We start from the raw sequence: 21,273 nt of genomic DNA, 5'->3' as shown, positions 1-21,273 counted from the left end.
TGCAAATGTAACCCCAATTCACAAAGGAGGATCAAAGGCTGACACAAGTAATTATAGACCTGTTAGTTTAACTTCTGTTCCAGGTAAATTAATGGAGGCACTGGTTAAAGAAGCACTGCAGGATCATCTAGACAAGAATTCAGTTATAGCTCAGACGCAGCATGGTTTTGTTAAGGGCAGGTCTTGCCTGACCAATTTGATTGGATACTATGATGTAGTCACAAAAGAACTGGATGCAGGGAATAACTTTGATATTATATATTTGGATCTTTTAGCATTAGCATTAGCATTAGTAGAGGCATATGATGCAAGAAAGCAGGCTTATTCAGCATCAGCCAAAAAAAAAAAAAAACAACCACTACTCCCATTTCACCCCTCCGTTCGTTCGAAATACCTGTCCAGCTGAGCCTTAAATTTATTTAGGCTATCAACTTCAACAACAAGCGATGGGAGTCTATTCCACAAACCAACTGCCCGCTGGCTAAAGGCAAATTTCCGCACATCTATCCGACATCCGTCCTTCCTCAATTTGAATTTATGCCCTCTCAGGTGATTATTCTGAGCAAGAGGAAGAATCCCATCGGCATTGAGCATGCTCAAGCCATTCGAAGCCTTATACACCTCTATCAGATCACCTCGCCGATGCCTAGTCTCCAGGCTCTGTAATTTGCAAAACTTAAGCCTTTCTTCTTAAGAGCAACCCTTTGTTCCATTCACTAATCTTATTGCCCTTCTCTGTAATGAGGCCTCCAGACCTGTATACAGTACTCAAGGTGTGGCCTGACCAATGCCTTATACAAGGGAATAATCACATCCTTATCCCTGCTAGAAAAATTCCTGTATATCATTGACAAGACACCATGAGCTACTCTTGCAGCTCGTCTGCACTGCTCAGAGAACTTCATATCTGCCTGCACAATTACCCCCAGGTCCTTTTCATTCTCTACCACTGTCAGCGTAGTACCACAGAGTTGATACGTTGATCTGGGGTTACTGTTTCCCATATGTAGTACTTTACATTTGTCAATGTTAAACTTCATTTGCCACCTCTCAGCCCATCTGCTCAACCTTTCCAGATCCTGTTGCAGCAGCATAGTATCAGTAGTGTCCTTAACAACCCTGCCAACCTTGGTATCGTCTGCAAACTTGGACATTAAGCCTGATACACCATCATCAATATCATTTATAAATACAGAAAACAACAATGGACCCAACACTGAATCCTGAGGAACTCCACTAATAACATTAGTCCACGTTGAGCAGTGTCCATTGATTACCACTCTCTGTCTTCTGCCACTCAACCATCCCATTATCCATAGCAGCAATTTGCCTCCAATGGCACACTTCTCCAATTTGTGCAGCAGTCTTCCATGGGCAACAGTATCAAAAGCCTTTCTAAGATCCAAATATATAATATCAAAGTTATTCCCTGCATCCAGTTCTTTTGTGACTACATCATAGTATACAATCAAATTGGTCAGACAAGACCTGCCCTTAACAAAGCCATGCTGTGTCTGAGCTATAACTGAATTCTTGTCCAGATGATCCTGCAGTGCTTCTTTAACAAGTGCCTCCATTAATTTTCCTGGAACCGAAGTTAAACTAACAGGTCTATAATTACTTGTGTCAGCCTTTGATCCTCCTTTGTGAATTGGGGTTACATTTCCACATCTCCAGTCCATGGGTACCTCCCCTGAGTCCAAAGAAGCTCTCATAATTATGGCTAGGGGTTTGCTTACTTCCTTTGCTGCCTCCTTTAATATAACTGGATAGATCCCATCCACCCCTGGTGCCTTTTTTATGTTTATCCTCAGCAATTTCTCCTCCACTTTCCTCTCAGTTATTAGAAAATAATCTAGCTCACTGCCAATGTTTACTTCACCTACGACATTCCCCTTCCTGAATAACTCCTCATGTGTGAATGTAGATGCAAAATACTCATTTAGATTGTTAGCCACCTGAGCAGGATCCTCAACTGTTGAACCATCAACATCCAGTGGACCAATCTGATTCATCCCTTTCCTTCTTGAGTTTAAATAGGTAAAGAACTCTTTTCTGTTTTTCTTTGCGTCCTTTGCCAAGGATTTCTCATAATCTGCCTTTGCCTGCCTAATCTCCTTTGTGACTTGGTTACAGACCAACTTATATCTATCATAGGCTTCCATGTCACCCATTAATTTGTATGTATCTCATGCATTTTTCTTCTCTGCCATATGTCTCATTAGTTCATCTGACAACCATTTAGGCCTGAACCTTGAACAATATTTCTTGGTTGGTATGTAAAGCCTGGTAGCTTCCAAAATTAGTTCCTTGAATGCTTCCCATTTTGAATTTGCTGTTGGTAACATCATCAGTTGGTCCCACTGTATAGAATTTAAATACTGTCTCAGACCATCATAGTCGCCTTTACGAAAGCAAAAACCCTTCCCTTTGCCTCTGATGGTAGTTACCTCCTTGAGTAAATCCCACTTCAGCACACTGTGATCACTGCCACCCAGTGGTTCCTTTATCTGCAGATTCCTAATGCATGAAGAATCACTACTGATAATCAGATCAAGAGTATTACTCCCTCTAGTTGCCTCCCGAACATGCTGGTGTAGAAAACAATCATCCAATAAATCCACAAAAGCCCAGCTAGTGTGTGAGTAACCAACCCACAAATTCCAGTCAATATCTGGGAAATTAAAATCCCCCATTATAAGACTCTCTGATTTACTGGCCCGTTCTATTTCCCTGTACAGTATCTTATTATACTCATCAGAGTCATTAGGCCTATAGCACACTCCTACTCTCAATTTTGATTTACCTATGCTTATGTCACACCAAACTGACTCGACACTGCCCTGTCCATCAATGTCGACTGGCTTCACTTCCTTGGATTTTATGTGTTTTTTAACTAATAGCATAACCCCTCCTCCCCTCCTGTCCTGTCTATCCTTTCTATACACATTGTACTCCCCAAATTCCAGTTCTGCATTCCTTATATCTGTGTGACACCACGTCTCTGATATCCCAACAATATCTGCCTTTGATGTTTTGAGCAATACTGTTGCACATGGAAGACTGCTGCACAAATTGGTGCAGTGTAGCATTGGAGGCAAATTGCTGCTATGGATAAGGGGATGGTTGAGTGGCAGAAGACAGAGAGTGGTAATCAATGGACACTGCTCAACGTGGACTAATGTTATTAGTGGAGTTCCTCAAGGTTCAGTGTTGGGTCCATTGTTGTTTTCGGTGTTTATGAATGATATTGATGATGGGATATCAAGTTTAATGTCTAAGTTTGCAGATGATACAAAGTTGGCAGGGTCGTTAAGGACACTACTGACGCTATGCTGCTGCAACAGGATCTGGAAAGGTTGAACAGATGGGCTGAGAGGTGGCAAATGAAGTTTAACATTGACAAATGTAAAGTACTACATATGGGTAACAGTAACTCCAGAGCAATGTATCAACTCTGTGGTACTACACTGACAGTGGTGGAGAATGAAAAGGACCTGGGGGTAATTGTGCAGACAGATATGAAGTTCTCTGAGCAGTGCAGACGAGCTGCAAGAGTAGCTCATGGTGTCTTGTCAATGATATACAGGAATTTTTCTAGCAGGGATATGGAGGTGATTATTCCCTTGTATAAGGCAATGGTTAGGCCACATCTTGAGTACTGTATACAGGTCTGGAGGCCTCATTTCAAGAAGGATGTAGAGCTGCTGGAACGGGTACAGAGAAGGGCAACAAGATTAGTAAATGGAACAAAGGGTTGCTCTTACGAAGAAAGGCTTAAGTTTTGCAAATTACAGAGTCTGGAGACTAGGCACCGGCGAGGTGATCTGATAGAGGTGTATAAGGCTTTGAATGGTTTGAGCATGCTCAATGCCAATGGGATTCTTCATCTTTCTCAGAATAATCACCTCAGAGGGCATAAATTCAAATTGAGGAAGGACGGATGTCGGATAGATGTGCGGAAATTTGCCTTTGGCCAGCGGGTGGTTGGTTGGTGGAACCGACTTCCATCACTTGTTGTTGAAGTTGATAGCCTAAACAAATTTAAAGCTCAACTGGACAGGTATTTCGAACGAACGGAGGGGTGAAATGGGAGAGGGTTTTTTTTTTTTTTTTTTGGCTGATGCTGAATAAGCTTGCTTTCTTGCATCATATGCCTCTGCTAATGCTAATGCTAATGCTAAGTTTATCCCTACGTCACCTTTGCCACATTAGAATCAACTCTTTCTTGGCGCGTTAGCATATATGCGTAATGCGCCTATTGTCTTCACCATGTCTGTCTTTTCGCATATAATAACTCGGCTCCTAGTGGATGGATTTTCATACAATTTTATATCTGATCCTTTTAAAAAGATTTTTCGAATCAGCTCAAATTTTATTAAAATTACACCAATAGACATCTGACAGTTATTATTTCTCTGTCTGTCTGTCAGCATGTAATATTATAAATAGACTCTCAGTGGATGGATTTTGACGAAAATTTATATTTTGCTCTTTGTGGAGCCTTCCAAATTCAGTTTCATTAAAATTGAACCAATAGAAATGCGTCAATTAATTATTATTTTTTTCCATACACATCATCCTGATTTCAACCTAGTCTGTACGCTATCTATTTACTTTCCGGTCAAAGCTCTCTTAATGCCAAGTTTGTAAACTTGCGGCTTCCCAGAAGATTGGGAACATATTCTGTACCATTACCACCAATACTTAGATCTACGATAGAACCTTCTTGCTTCCACTGGTATCCGACTGCCAGAACTGAAGCAGAGACTTCTTCAGTTCTGTTTCACTCAACTATTGGATCCTCCTTGCCTTTTTAGCGAAGATCCTTGCTGCAGCTGCTAGTTGGCGTAAGATTTCTCTTTCCCTCCCTCTCAATTACTTTAAATCTCTCATATCTTACAATTTCTTCTTTCCTCTCGTAGGACTGTTCATGAGCGTGTAAAATAATTTAAAAATAATTATTTTTATTATTATTATTGGGTTGTTTTTTTTTTTGCAGCTTCGTTTGGGGGCGGATTTACAAGCCTTTTCAAGTAGGACTGCTAGTACCTCTGGTTTGGGCTCCCGAAAATACCGGATTACAGGCAATCACAGGTTTACCTCTGTCTTCCTCTGAGTGGAAGATCAAAATTGTTCTCTTCACTTGGTAAACTAGTACGTTTATAGCTGCAGCCTGCCTCCTTGTGGCATGAATGGGTACTTGCCATTGTTGCTTTCTGGTACCAAAGAGACCAAAAATAAAAAAAAAAAACTAAACAGCACAACAAGAGACATAGAGACACACTCATGTATTCATTTTTGGCTATTTTTAGAGTTCTCTATCATCACAATGCGCTATGGTGGACTTGAACAAACGTTCAGGAGCCGGCCTATACAAGGTACAACTCATGTCCAAGTCCAACTGGGCATGCTCGAATCTCACTGACTAGACGGTTGCTACTCACTTCTTAGATTTTTTAGATGACGGAGACAGCCTAAGTAAAGAGTGGTCAACACTCCTCTTTACTAAGAGCTTTATTACCACAATCTTCTGAATAATTTGATTGGATTAAATTATTCAGGAAACTTGCCTGGAAGTGTCAGAAAAGTACACGCCATACTAGGGATTTATTTGTAAGCTCTGTTTTTCATAAACTGGAAATTTTTCTGCTTGTTTTTCTTTAAATAAACTGAAAATTAGCCTTACGTTATAGTTGGTTATTGTACGGTTTTAGGTGCATCGGAAACTTAACATATTGTGCCATATATAATATGTCTATTAATTGCGTGTGTTCTGTGGTTGATTTGCTTTCCTCGCCTGAAACCACCTCACTCAGCCACGTTGTGAAAAAGACCCATAAAAATTCATCGTCTCATTGGCGGAATTAGATCTCAGGTGTTTCCCACTCAATGTAGGGAGGATGATGATTATACCAACTGTGCTACCCACGAGGGCTCCTTATTTCATGCTTCAAGAACAGCAATCTTAATTTTATTGCAAAATGAGGTGGCTCTCAAGCATTTTGAGAAACACAGCAGTGGGATATTCGATAAATGTTGTCATCAGTCAGAAATAATATAATAATATTTGTCACTCATCATACTCGACCAATTGGTGTTCAATAGGAAATGATAAATATTGATAATAACGCAATAAAAGTATAGGTACGTGATTATACTAAAAAAAAAAAAAAAAAAAAATGTTGTTTTGATAAGAAATGCGAATCATTTTAATAACTGAAGATGATATATATAACAAGGAAGCCAAATCTTTCAGCATTTCCACATTGGCTCCAGATCGTCTTTAGCACGTAATAATTTAGGATAGAACTGTCAACACCACGTTAAATCAAAACAGTTTGGGCGTAACTAATCTTGCGCTGTTTCGCTCTGTCGATTTTCTATTCTCCGTTATTGATAAAGTAATTCCACAGTTCTTTCACTCAGAGACAACATACTATTATCTCCCTGCCCTGCTTTGCTGTAATTCGTTTTTTTTTTTTTTTTTTTTTCATTCGAGAGCTTCAAGTGGAAGCTTATCTAGGAAGGGAACAGTGCTTTTAATGTCTTCTTCAACTCCAAAGCACCATTTCGACAGCGCAGTGTCAATAATTTCTGTTCCTCCTTTTTGACTTAGTAACTTCCTGCTAAAACAGACAATACATCGATCATCTGAGTGATCAATACTTTAAAAAACATATTTTCCATACAACGGCCTCCTCCCGAGTTTATAAAAAAAGTGAAATGATCAAATTTCAAAGAATCCTTTTCACTATTTCGTTTTGTTATTTCAATTTAATGATCCTTGAGCTTGCATTCTTTCGTTGCAGATAACACGATTGCATTTAGTAGCTTCCTGTTACCATTTACTAGAAAAAATATCTCGCCTTTGATCTAAGTTTCTATTTACGAAATTATCTCCAACTCTGGCTCGCTAATTTAGACTTTCTGTGGATATAAAAAGAGTTGATAACAGAACGTGCAGACAGTGTTTGAATCAACGTAAACGCATTTGACTGGGAAATCACACGTTGCATCGACACGGCCAATAGTAGATGCATGCCAAATGAAAGGCAGGTGCCCAGATCAATGACTGATACAATTTTTATAAAAAGTTCTTACTAAGACGGATCAGATCTATTGGCTGAAATTTTCTTCGAGCACTTGTTATTTCCAATCTAGTAAATGCATTTTTTAAGCCTAACGTATTACTCCAAATTATCAGGAATAGCATTTAGATTATAACTAAATATACGAAGGTTGGATGGCGTTATCTTTCTCTCTGTCTCCTTCCCTTGCTGGCGATCTATTTTGGTTGTTGACTGCAGCTGTGTTTGTTATTTACGCCTACCATCATGCTGATCTGTGTTGTAGCTGGTTTCGGCTAAGGCCTACTTATCCTCCCTATTAATGAGCAAGCTTTCTGCGAACAAACTGTGATAGCTTCTCGTCTTTCCTCTGGAAGAAAATTTTTATTATTTTTTAAGGTGATGTATAGCTATCAGTTGACAGTTCTGCGAATCAGTGGTATGTAAATACAGTGCTGGATATGTAAATATACTCGTAAAGTAAATTGTTTATGATGCGTGTAAGATAAACTGCACAGAAATATTTCTAATAAGCTTCTATTATAAGGCAGTTGTCTAGTTAAACGATCAGTCATTTTTAAATATTAATTTAATTAATATTCAAATTAGTAATTTTCTACATTTTTTTAAATTATTTTCTACATTTTTAAAATTATTTTCCCCATTTTCTAAATAATATTTGGTAATTGATAAAGTGAAAAGACTTTTCTTACGAGAGTATTGCCGATTTATTTTCTGTGAACTTAAGCCTAACTGTAGTGTTTACTTCAACGTGTCGCAACTTTGCTATGTTTTTTCTTGGATTCTTTTCTTGTGACGCGTCAGACTGTCTTCAATGGAGAAAGTAAGAAATCATTTATATTTCTGGAAACTAAGCAAATTAGTTCTTTGGTAACTAAACAAATAAAAATTCCTAGAAAATAGCCGATGATTAAGTGAAAATTTTACGCTAATTTGAGGTAAGCGTATTTGTTATTTATTAAGAGTTAATGTTCTTTAAGAGTTGACCTAATCGTTATTTAATGGAAATAGATTAAATATTAAGAATTATAAATATGACATAATTAAAAATATTATACATGATTTCAAATTATTTAAAATTATTAATAAATTGATATTTAAAATTAACATGAAGTTATACGTGATTTAATTTTTTTATTTTTTTTATTTCATAAGATACTGCATCGTTATCTGTACGGTGTTCCCGCCTCTAAATTAGTAGATGTTGTCATTAAGCAGTTTGATACAATTAACAATTTTGATATTATATATTATGATTCGAGTAAAAGTTTTGATATAAAAGACCCTCATAGAAAGTTACAATATGAACTGGATGAAAATAGAATTATTGGTAAGATCTCATGGTGGATTCCAGACGCTGACTATTACATAGGAGTCAGATGGTCGTGATATGTGCCCTCGTGGGTAAAATTGGCGTCCTCGCCACATTGGGTGGGAAAGACCATAGTTCCAGTCCTGCCGATGAGATGAATTTTTGTGCCTTCAGTTGATAGAATTTCCGTCCTCCCTACACTGGGTGGGGACCATGGTTCCAGTCCTGTCGATGAGATGAATTTTTATTGGACTTTATCGCAACGTGTCTCAGTCAGAAGTCGCAGCGAGGACAGCATGGTTTTTTCTCCCGGAAACTTGTGTTTTTCGTCCAGCAAACAGAAAATCGACCAACCACAGAAAACACGTAATTTACATCAGTATATACGGAGCAATATGGCCTTAGTCGCTGATGCTCCTAAAACCCTAAAAAATCAATCAATCAGTCAACCTCTCCACAAAGGTGGAAACCACCTCAGTTCGAATCCTGTCAATGACGAGGAATGTTTATGGGTCTTTTTTACAACGTGGCTGAGTTAATCGGTCTTGGGCATAGTTTTTTCTCCGGAAATCGGGGTTTTTAGTACAGCAAATAGCAAAGTGACCACATAACACACGCAATTTACAGACATAATATACAAGGTGCAGTATGGCCTAAGTTGCTGATGCGCCTAAAACCGTATTATAACCAGTCCAAACACGTTGCCATACATGGTCCACCCTAAAGAATGACGGGATCCAATTCTGGTATCTGAGGGACTCCAAGCGGAGTCCTTCAGGTATCAGAGTTGGATCCCGTACTATTTCTAATTTTCATAAATGATATCGACAGAGTATCCAAGGTGAGCTCAAAGTTTGCTGATTGTTTGAAGAGAAGGTTGGTTAATAGTCCATGCGAGGCCATGCTACTTCAAAGAGACTTTGATTGGTTGCACATTTGGTCCGAAAAATGTCAACTGAAGTTTAATTTTTATAAATAGGAGGGGAGAGAGAGAGAGAGCTGTGATGATTCAATCTGACATGAACTTTTGCATGCGGTACAAAGGCGGCAAGAAGGTACGTGGGAACGTATCCATGATTTATACGATGGACATTTACTTGTAGTGAGAAAGACATCATTGTTCCTCTTTACAAGGCGATGGGTCGACTGCATTTAGAGTATTGTAGTCAGGTCTGAAGACCGCAAATAAAAATACGAAAAACGGCTTAGAAGGAGTGTGGACTGCGAAGTCTGAGAACCAGGCATCTAAGAGGAGGTATGATTGAGGTGCATAAGGTACTGAAAGGATTGAGTAAAATGAATGAAGAAGGTTTGTTTCCCCCTCAGACAAGAACTAGTAGCACAAATGTAAAATCTCAGGGAATAACAGAAGATTGTATCTCATAAAGTGTTCTCTATGGACTACGGGTTGTCTAACATTGGAATAAGTTGTCTCGTATATGCTGGAGTCACTGGGTCTGACTAAGTTTTTAATTTGTGGGAATGGGAATAGTATGAACGTTCTGTTTTATTTACATTTTTATTATTTTGGCTGATGTAGAAAAAGCTTGCTTGCGTGCATCATTCGTTCTTCATTCCGGTTGTTTCAGATATAGGAGTTTGCATCTGGATCTGTATGAATTTTCTAAGACTTCTTTTCTGTATGATTGGCTTGTTGCAGAGTTTTACAGGTTGATGTTGAGGTAATTGAACATCGTTATAATGTTTGTTGGAAAGAACCTTACTAGGCTGTCTAACTGAGTGATTGTGTTTCTGAGTTGTGGTTCCTTCTCTGTAACTCGTCTTTGTTTCTCCCAGAGTCTTGTTATCTCGTCTTCGGCCTTCGGTGAATCCAGTCCCCTAGTTTAAAACCGGGCAAGTGTCAAGATATTTCTTTTGATTATTTGTCTCCTGGGTGTGTGATGACAATGCTAACAAAGTTTTGCAGTAGCACGTAACGCTGTTTTCACTGAATTTAAACATAAGGGTACTGTGTACCGAGGACATTACATAACCAGAATAAAATTAGTGCCTGTGTGTACTAAATTGTAGTTCAGCCCTTGGAAGCGAGTTATGAGACATGAATAAGCTATACATTTCCGTAAATAATATGTCATGTACAGTTTATTTCATAAGAGGTGTAATTGGTCGCGCGGAATATGGGCGGAGTGAGAAGCGGTGGGATGAATTCGAGGAAGAATGTTGTGGGAGGTATTCATTATGAGAGCCAGAAAAATGTTTGTGTAAATGAATATTCAGTGGCAGCAGAGGTCACCTAAGAGGAGGAAAACGAAGAGTTAAATGTCACGAACAGATGTGATGATCTGCAAAAGAATTTCTGGTAAGACATTAAACAGAGAAAATAGCAAACTCGTATGCAATCGAGAGAATTACTGAAGTACAAGCGGTATTTACAACTCAAGATAAAAAAAAAAAAATCCAAAACTAACACCAATTCTTTCTTTTTCCTGACCCGTATTAAGAAAATTACTCAATCACGATATTCTCATTATCTTCTCTCTGAAGAATCCGAACTTATTCAGAATTTTAATTCCAAGCCTTTCTGTTAAAGCGCTATCGAGATCTCCCGAGTTCCAATGTTTATGAGAGTCGAATGTGTCGATCAACTTTCCTCTCATAGCCAATCTTTTCGAATATATTCTGCCGAACAGCCATTTTCTATCCCTACTTATCAGTTTGAATCAATTACAGATTTAATCCTTGCTACTGATGACATCCAGACAGTTATTTCAGAGACTTCTGTTTATGGTCCGGCATCATCCTTGTTTCTTCAAGAAAGTAGTTCTTCCAAACCTCTTCAGTTATTGCCGTCATCATAGTCGTTACCCTGATGAGTAACAATCGCTATGGAAGATATTATGCATCTAACACTATTGGAAATTTTTTTCCGATACCTTATTTTATAAATATCTTAGTTCCTACCTGCACCCTTCCATCAGTAATCACCAGTATGATTTTCGTCCAGGAAAATCTATTCTTTATAATCTGGAACTGTTCCCTAATTTTTTACGAACTGATTTATATAAATGAAATCAAATAGATTCCCTGTTTCATGATATATATTTTCACATGTATTTCATTCTGTTCAAATCGATCTCTTCAAGCTTTCATCGTTGGTGTACGCGCCTCTTTATTGGATCTGCTTAGTAATCATCAACGATTTGTTATAGTAGCAAGTATATAGGCTGTTAAAAAATGTGTAACAGCCAATGAAGATGTAACAACTGAAGGCTCAAGGGAACCTTTTAGGTCCGCTTCAATTTATTGTTTACAATTCCGATTTACTATCATCTATCAACTATCTACAACTTAGCCTGCTAAAGTTGAGTGGCAGCTCTGTGCAGATCATCTTTTAAATTCATCAAATTCTTATGCTATGGAAATGATCTCTTCTTCCATCATTGAAATCATGAATTATTTTACCATTTCTAGAATCGTCTCTCTATGCTCTTAAAAACTCTACGGGTTCGTGTATATTTCTCCATCTGTTGAACAAATGAGATGGAGAAAGACTCCATCTCATTTGTTCAAGAGATGGACTCTTGAACTCTCCATCCACTGATTCTCCATCTCTTGAACTCTCCATCCACTGATTCTCCATCTCTTGAACTCTCCATCCACTGATTCTCCATCTATTGAACAAATACTTTCTATGATACTTAATAAAATACTGATACCTGATCAAATACTTTCTATGATACCCGAATTCTCGCTATCAAACATCATTCTCACTGTGGAAATGGTATGTTGGTTGGTTGATTATTGTAGAGTTCTAGGCGCATCAGCAACTTAGGCCATATTGCATGGTATATAACATGTCTGTAAATTGTGTGTGTGTGTGTTCTTGATCGATTTGCTGTTTGCTGGACAAAAAACCCGAGTTTACGGGAGAAAAACCACGCTATCTTTCGAACTAAAGTCATTTCTATCCACTATGGAGAAACTCGCTACGCTTTTTTTTCCCTAGTGGCTGAGTTAGTCAGTTTCATGTGATGGTTGCATGCTTTTCCCCCCCAGAAACTCGGGGTTTTTTTGGCAAACAACCAACAAGCCGAATAGTACATGCAGTTACAGAAACAATATACTGATGCATCATAGCCTTAGCTGCTTCGAAGCTTAACACACATCAAAAAGAGCATTTCTTACTCCCTGTCCATCGTACTCACCATATAGCTGTGAATGCCTTGTTCAGTTTCCTCCAGATTATAAAAATAAAATAAAAAAAATTTTTTTTTTTTTTTAGACGGCCGCATGAGGTCAGATAAACAAACATCAAATTTATTATATTCTTGACCCATCTTGTATAAGAAATTACTCTTCATCCTATGCGATTAAGCCTCTCAAATTCACATACATTTTAGCAAATCTGATGTATCCTCTAAACTTTCTCACCTGAATTTTAGCACTAGTACTCAATAGATGAGTAATATGTGAATAAATAATATCAGTCAGAAAATCAAATTTGGAATCGACGTTTGTTACCAATGATATTACCAAAGGCAACTGAGAAATACAGATAAGCAAACACAGCGGTGTGGAATTACCATTCAGGAGCCCCCCCCCTCACCTTTGCACACACACACACACACACACACACACACACACACACACACACACACACACACACACACACACACGCTGCTTAAATTGTAACAAAAAGATATTCTGTTAATATATATCGGTATCAAAACGTTACAACAAAAATGTTGTAACTTTTTGATAGCGATATATCAAAAAGTTACAACTCAACTTCGCAGATTCAGTGATCTTTCTCAAAGTTCTGTCAAGCAACTGGCCAAAGGTTAGATTAATTATATTATCAACAAGCTTTTTGTATTTTGAGACTTTTCAGCATAATGGTGCGAGATCATCTATGCTTTAAGGTACCCTCATGGGTAGCACAGTTGGTAGAAACGCCGTCCTCCCCACACCGAGTGGAAAAGACCTGAGCTCGAGTCCCGTCAATGACGTGAGGAATTTTTATGGACCCATATCACAGTGTGGCTGAGTTAGTCGGTCTCAGGCGAGATTATCATGGTTTTTCATCCAGCAAACAGAAAATCGACCACAGAACATACGCAATTTACAAACAATAAACACGGAGCAATATGGCCTTAGTTGCTGATGCTCCTATTACAACAACAGCAGCTTTAAGGCTTTTATTTCCTTCCATGGACAATTCGAAGTGCAAAAGCTGCGAAAAAAGAAAAAAGAAAAGAAAGAAAGAAAACAGCAGCAGAATACTTGGACGTTTACATTTAAATGGGAATGTCGCTCTATTTTTGCTTTAAATAGTTATTGTATTAAGTATTAATTAATTTAAAAGTAAGTAATACAATAATTAAAATGAAAACATATCGCTTTATTCATAAATACAACGAAAATCGAGGAGATGAAGAAATTAGAAAAAAAAATTCATTATTCTTGTCTTGGCCAAATTATATTTCGTTATAAATGCTGGAAAAAAGCAAGAATCGCTCCATTCATTAAAATAATCTTTATCGCAATCAAATCACCTGGGGAGATGTAACCTTCTCTGACACAATCAAATAATAGCACTGAAAATCGCACGCGTTGATAGCTATCTGCATTCCATGGGTTTGCAATAAATGAGAATAAATCTTCACAGATTACATTCACAAAGAGCAAAATAAGAAACGGCATCCCGGTTATCATTAATGATTCTCAAATTGAGAAAGTTACGCAACATAAGGACCTGGGGGTGACATGGGATAATAGTCTAACCTTCGGCCTCCTCTTCAAGGACACGAGGACCAATTATTTAGTTGCAATGTGAGCTAACAGTCATCGCGTGCTCCAGGTGGAAAAGAAAAACCCAGAGTTCTGCACCAGCTATCGCAGCAAACAGAAGAATCTCGATGCATCTCATGCATATTCTACTCAATATTATTTAGCACATGCAGCTCTCATCAGATTTATTTGAGTTAATTTCCATAGGAAAACTTTATCTATAAATGTAAGGAACATTTAAAGATAAATCACATTCCAATGAAAAAGAATACGAATCCCTGGAAAATATGCTCTATACTGTTTTAGTATGGAACAGTCCAAGTAAAACTGTGTTTATTTCGGTGTTTCGAATTACGGTATTAGTGTGGTAACAAGAGACTAAGTAAATAAAGCTGACATATGTTGCTATGTCTGTGGCAGCTCTGTTTAAAAAATAATAAAATTAAAAAAAAAAGCCGAGAAAAAACGTTACAGAATTTGTTGGCGACCTAACCATGGACTCCACACAAAGTTTGTTACAATCGTTGAACAGTTGAGAAATGGAGTCAAGGTAGGCAATGCCTACTTAGCCTACCCACTTGCGGCTGTCCTTCTCTCATAATCGAAGTCTTTCTTGTACGGTCTCCCTTTTGCCGATCTGATCATGCGAGTTGCCTGCCTTTGTATCTTTTCAGGAAACTCAATATCTATCAGATGAAGTCTCCATAATTGGACACGGCATCCCTTTGCCTTATAGAATGGGATTATGACCTCCATTTCTCTACAGGATATTGTTCCATAAATCATTGCCAGGACACCATGGACTTTCCTTGCCGCCTGTTTACGCTGCTCAGGGAACTTCACATTCGTCCGTATCATAACTCCCGGATCCCTTTCTTCCTCTACTGTTTTTAATTCAACCCCACTAAGTGTATACTTTTAAGTTATTTTAGGGTTGCTGTTCTCAAGTGTGAGATGATGCATTAGAACACAGCTGCCACTTTTCTGACCATTCTTGGAGCCTCTTCAAATCATCCTAAAGGAGCGTTGCTTGGTACTGATCATTAACAACATTCCCAATCTTTATATTATCTGTAAATTTTTACATTACGCCTTTTATCGACATGGTTTATGAAAATCAAAAACAGTAGTGGTCTAAGAACCGATCCTTGCAGAACCCCACTTCCGACGTTACACCAATCTGAAGAATATCCATTAATTACAACCCTCTGCCTTCTGTTCTGCAACCATCATGTGATCCATCTTAGAATTCTGACATATGGAATTTCCACGAATGGCACATCACACCATAATCCCCGGATTCTTTTGCTCGTATTCAGTCATCATTAATTTCTATTTTTTTCCCATGATCACTATTAATTGAAAAGTCCTTCTAAAAAGAAGTGAACTCCGGACGTTTGACTGTTTAGAGATACGTTCATTTTCCAATTAAATGTATTACTGAGGTCTCTAGACCTCAATTCCATTAAGCATATATGAATTGCTCTGGAGAGGAAAATTTCAAGTAGTCTACCACCGCTGCCTAACACGAATTAAACTAAAAATCTCCTGTAAGAGTGAAGCTTCAGTACTACTAGGGACACATGAACATTCTCATTAACTAGTTTTCAGGTATGAGTGAGATAATTTGCATATTTTAGAAATCACGTATTTAATTTAAGTTCACACATAGCACTGTTGCATCGCAATGTTCCTCCTTACCAAACTTCATTAACTTGTATCAATTACTTGTTCTTTTGCAAACAGTTGCAATTTTATCATGTAAGCAGTTCAAACTGGAGCTTCCTTTTTTGATGACTTATTCTTATGGCTGTACGTTCATATTTTCACTCTTCTACGTCTGGCTTGGCCTTTTTGAGAGTAGCCAGATGTAAAAGATTGGGTAACATCGACTCCCTTTACTGGTCATAGGAAGCTTAATTTCCATCTTTCTTTAAGATCATATTTTGTGTGTTTAGTATTAGTAATGCAAGGAGGCGAACCACAATAGACCAGTAACTGCCCTCACGCACAGAAGCACAGCAACACGGTATCCTGCAAAGAATATGGCATAACTGTCGCTTGTAAACACGCAAGGAAACCCAATGGACGAATCCGATAACCACTAAAAATTAAAAATAAAAAAAGTTTTTTTCTGTAGAAATTCCCAGACATACATTTGTTGTTATTGTTGTTGGATTTTAGGAGCATCAGCGACAAAGTCTATATTGCTCCGTGTGTTCTGTGGGTCGATTGTTTGCTGGATGAAAAATCCAAGTTTCCGGGAGAAAAAACCATGCTACCCTCGTCTGATACCGACTAACTCAGCCACATTGTGAAAAAGGCCAATAAAAAATACCTCACGTCATCGACGGGACTCGAACTCGGGTGCTTGATACCGGGTGTGGGGAGGAAAGCGGTTCTATCAACTGTGCTACCTACCAGGGCAGACACAGACTTCTGTCATGGTCTGCCACATAAGGAAACAACCATCGGTGCCCCTATGCGAGCGATAAAGACATTCTACAGAAAACACGTCTTAAATATGGTTAACCTGATAATCAGGAAACAACTCAACAAATTTAAAAGACGAAATGTAAATTTACATATCAATCGAAGCTAACGCAAACGAAACATAAAAATCACTAAGTACAATTACAAAGTATGATAAAAAATTAAGTAAATACCAAGCCCTAGTGGGTAACACAGTTGGTAGAATCGCCATCCTCTCCACAGGGTGGAAATGGCCTGCAATTAGTCGCTCTCAGGAGAGGGCAGAACGGTTTTTTCTCCTGAAAAACTCGGGTTTTTCATCCAACAAACAGAAAATCGACCTCAGAAAAACGCAATTTACAGATCATATGCACGAATCAATATGGCCTTAGTCGCTTATGCTCCTAAAAACCCTACAACAACAACATCATTAGCTGTATCGGAAATGTACTGTCAATCATACATAACAATACAGAATTTCAACTATTATAAAGAGATTACATCGTTACCCAGATAATGGTGCCCAGAGTTAAACCGTACGACGTGCAGTTGTATTGAATTATAGCCGAGTAGTCACGGTAAAAGTACAGAGTATCAAATTTGGTCAGGCTCGGTTAACAACGCTGACCTAAGTTAGGAACTACTGGTTGAGGATTTGTCTTGTGTAGATCTTGTCTTTTACAAGGTCAATAATTCTTCACGTCACGTCAGAGATTGACGTCGTGAATTCACACTTCACTGACTTCGTGAGGCATTGTCATAGAATCTCAAATGACGGAAGTGGCCAAAGAGAGAGAGAGAGAGAGAGAGAGAGAGAGAGAGAAAGAAAGAAAGAATATAGATTATCAGCATACGGCTATGTCTGTTAAAGGTCGTATTATTATAATGAATTCAGCGATGAATAATTATGATGTTCAATGATCTGAACCTGACTCTAGGACAAGGGTACCTAAAAGAAGTAAGCCTCTAAATATAATTCATACAAAATGAATACGAATCTGAAATACATCAGGGCCTTTAAAAGTTATTGGTCCCAAAAAGAAAAACAGTTTTTGGTGGCAATCGAAACACATCAACCAGTTTATATTTCGAGAGAACCTGTGGAGATAGACGCCATCATAAAGAATGGTGTATCATCTAAGATGGGCAACTTTTTAAAAAAAAAAGGCGTTTTGGAGGGGAAAAATAATGATGAAAAATCATTATTTTTCCCCTCCAAAATGATGAAAAATAATAGATATATCACTGTTTTGGTGGGTAATTTGCTTTATTAAGGACTTGTGTAAAATTTCTTGTAATGTACAGCGGTTTGCGTGTGTATGGGTGCGTTAAGCACCAAAGTAACTAAGGCTATGAGGCGCCAGTATACTACGTGTACATTGTGACCGATTTGCCTGTTTTCTGAACGAAAATTCAAGTTTCCCGGAGATGAAAACCATGCAGTCCTCATCCGAGACCGACTAATCCATCAATGAACCTTCTCTGTTATCCTGCTCTAATACAGTACAGCCTCTGTATTAGAGCAGGATGACAGAACTGTATCAAAGCCTTGCTAAAATCCAGATATATAATGTAAAAGTTGTTTATCGCATTAAACTGCTTTATAGCCTCGTCATAGATGGTCATATATTGCGTCTTTAACCAGATTCCATAACCAAACCACAAATTCCTACCAAACAGAAGTCAAACTCAATGTTCTTTCATTAGTTGTCATTTCTTTTTGCTTCTCACTTATGGACTGGGGAGACATTGACACTTCTTCAGTTAAAGGGAATAATCCGTGAATTTAGAGATAATCTTATTAATATTACTGATGGTTGGATGCACTCGCCTGTCCTTTTTTTCTCTATAATTGTCCACCATCCTTTGCCTTGGGGCATTATACTCTCCCAACCTAAGTAGATTTTCAGATAGGCGTTCCTCTGATATCATTATGTCACTCATTTTACAGCGATTCAACTCGGCTTCGCTGTTCCCCCATGCCATTAATGTGGCTTCAACAGTAAAAATAATTTTAATGCGTCAACTCAGCTGTCATTTCTGCTGTATTGTCGATTATACCACCACTTTGATCTTGTTATTTTATAGATTTTATTTTTGGTATTCCCTTGACAGCGAATACTAAATATGATGTCCCTGTTGCTGTTTCAATACATTTGGATAAATTTTTTGGAAAAGTCTGATGAGCATTTTCTAATTGAGGATAATTTTCGGGTTGGATTTTTTTTTTTTTTTTTTTTTTTGTATAATCATTTCGTTAGATTAGTCAAGATACTCAAAAAATGAGTATCTTGAGTTAGAAGCTGTTCAAGTCGCTGCTTCAAATACACTGCTCGACAAAATTAACAGAATACGTAGAAAATGTGGTGTAACTCGTGCACCTTGGGATGAAGAGGGACAAAATTTGTTATGGTGGTGTACCCTAGAATAATGATGAAATGAGGAGACAGCGAGAAACTTCGGACAGATATAAGGAACTTTTATAGAGGTTTGTATAAGAATTACCAAAAAGTACATAAGTCTATACAAGATGCTCGAAAATATGGTCACATGACACCAGTATGGCGTATGATACCCTCCAACAGCTAAACAAGCCTGAAGGCGGTGAACCATGCTCGATAAAAGGATGTCTATAAGATTCTGTGGCAACAAATCCAATTCTTCTACCAGCGCAGACCTTAGCTCACAAAGTGACCGAGAAGTTGGATGTCGGCGTGCAATGCGACGCAGGGCGTCCCACTCGCGTTCTATTGGATGTAAGTCTAGTGATCGTGCTGGCCACGGCAGTCGTTCGATATCTTTAATAATAATTATTATTTTAATCTTTTATTTATTTATTTCTGAAACTATAATTATTATTTTATCCATTGAAATGTTTTTTTTTCTAAAATTGTTAATTATTGCTTCTCCGTTTGGGGACACTTTTTTTTTTTTCTGTGCTAATCCTTTCGGGGTGAGGATTCGCTGGTCTCTATTTTATTAGATACAGGATTTCATCTGTTCATACCCAGACTTGGGCTTCTTGGGTACGGGAACTGCTGGCATCCACTGGTATTACGCTATCTTCAGTGGATGCAGAATTCTTTGTGGTCTTCACCAACCTACGTGAATATAGGAGACTACTGCTCCCATATAAATAAATAAATAAATTTTCTGTTTATACTCCGGGACGACCAAATGATCAGAGGAGTTCACAAGATAGACAGAATACAAGAAACAGCACCGTATTCAGTAGTCACGGGCTTGAACCCCGGTCACTCAAGGCACGTGTACTTATGCACCCGCGCGCCTGACCACTAGGCTACGGCGGCCTTTATATGATTTGCAGTTCATCCTATGGGTGCTGGTAATAATACATTTAATTTAGTACGTGTATAGTTGAGCCCGCCTCTTCGTGGTGTGGACGGCTACTGGGAAGCAACCTTCCTTGATTGCTGTTTCTTGGTAGCTAAGTGGCCAACAACACACACTACGCAAACATAGCACTACACTCATTTCTGGACATTGTACATAGCTTTGTATATCATTACAGAGAAACATGGTGAAGATGAACTAACGTTTAGGCGCTGCCACACATAAGGGACAACACATGTCCACACACATCTTTAGTTTCAAGATTCCTCCACCACTTGAGCTCAATGTTGTGATGCATGAAAAGAAAATTTGGACCAACCGCACCCCTAAAAAGATGCACATTGGGTTGAATTATCTGTTCTCGGTTCCTCTGCGCAGTTACAGTATACCCCTGTAAAAAACATAAAGAGGGGTGCGGCCGTTGATCATTATTGTACCCCACACGAGAATACCGCTTCCACGGTAAGTGTCCCCTTTTCTAATGTTGGAGGGATGGTACCGCATTCCTCGTTGTCTCCAGATAAAGTAACGTTTAGAATCTGTTTGTACGGGACTCATCAGAGAACAGGACTATATCCAATTTTGTCCCGCTTCATCGCAAGCTGCACGAGTTACACCACATTTTGTACGTGTTCTGTTAATTTTCTCGAGCAGCATTTAATCCAAAAATTGACAGCTATCCGGTGAAATTCAATCAGACTTGCATTTAAATTTTTCATATAACGAGTTACATGCGAAGACATTAAAAATGGCTTGTTTTTCATCTTGCTGGTGGGTTTTTGTTTTGTTGTAGAGCCACTTGTGGGGGGCGGGGTAACGTTTATTACTTATGGGGTTTTTTTTTTTTTGTATCTTTTCCTTTTGTATTAATGTATATCCCCGTAGTCCAATCCTCCCACTTTAGCATCTGACTTGTTTGTTCTCAGAAGATTACCTGACTCGAAGGGGACCTTAATTATTTTAAGTATTTCTCCACAGGATTGGCTGAGTTTCGGAATGACAGACTCCAACACATGAATGTAAAATAAAACAATGTTTATTAACATATCATACAGAAACTAATAATAGTGACTTGTTATTTCATTAACCTTTATATGTGTAAATATCTTGTTCAAACTCCAATGTTTTATCATCAGATATCCTATTCTAATACACATTATTATTCATTATGCAATGGTGTCTCTTCGTGTTCTTTACAGGGACTTGGATAGGTCGTGGTATTCACTTCACATAGATTCTTCCAACTCTTCTTCTGAACAGTCTATATAATACACCAACAACTACCAGCCAATG

The sequence above is a fragment of the Mastigoproctus giganteus genome, chromosome 13 (assembly GCF_048544385.1).
Source record: "Mastigoproctus giganteus isolate SK-2022 chromosome 13, ASM4854438v1, whole genome shotgun sequence".
NCBI lineage: Eukaryota > Metazoa > Arthropoda > Arachnida > Uropygi > Thelyphonidae > Mastigoproctus > Mastigoproctus giganteus.
The sequence above is the reverse complement of the archived record's forward strand: the minus strand, read 5'-3'. Positions refer to the sequence as shown.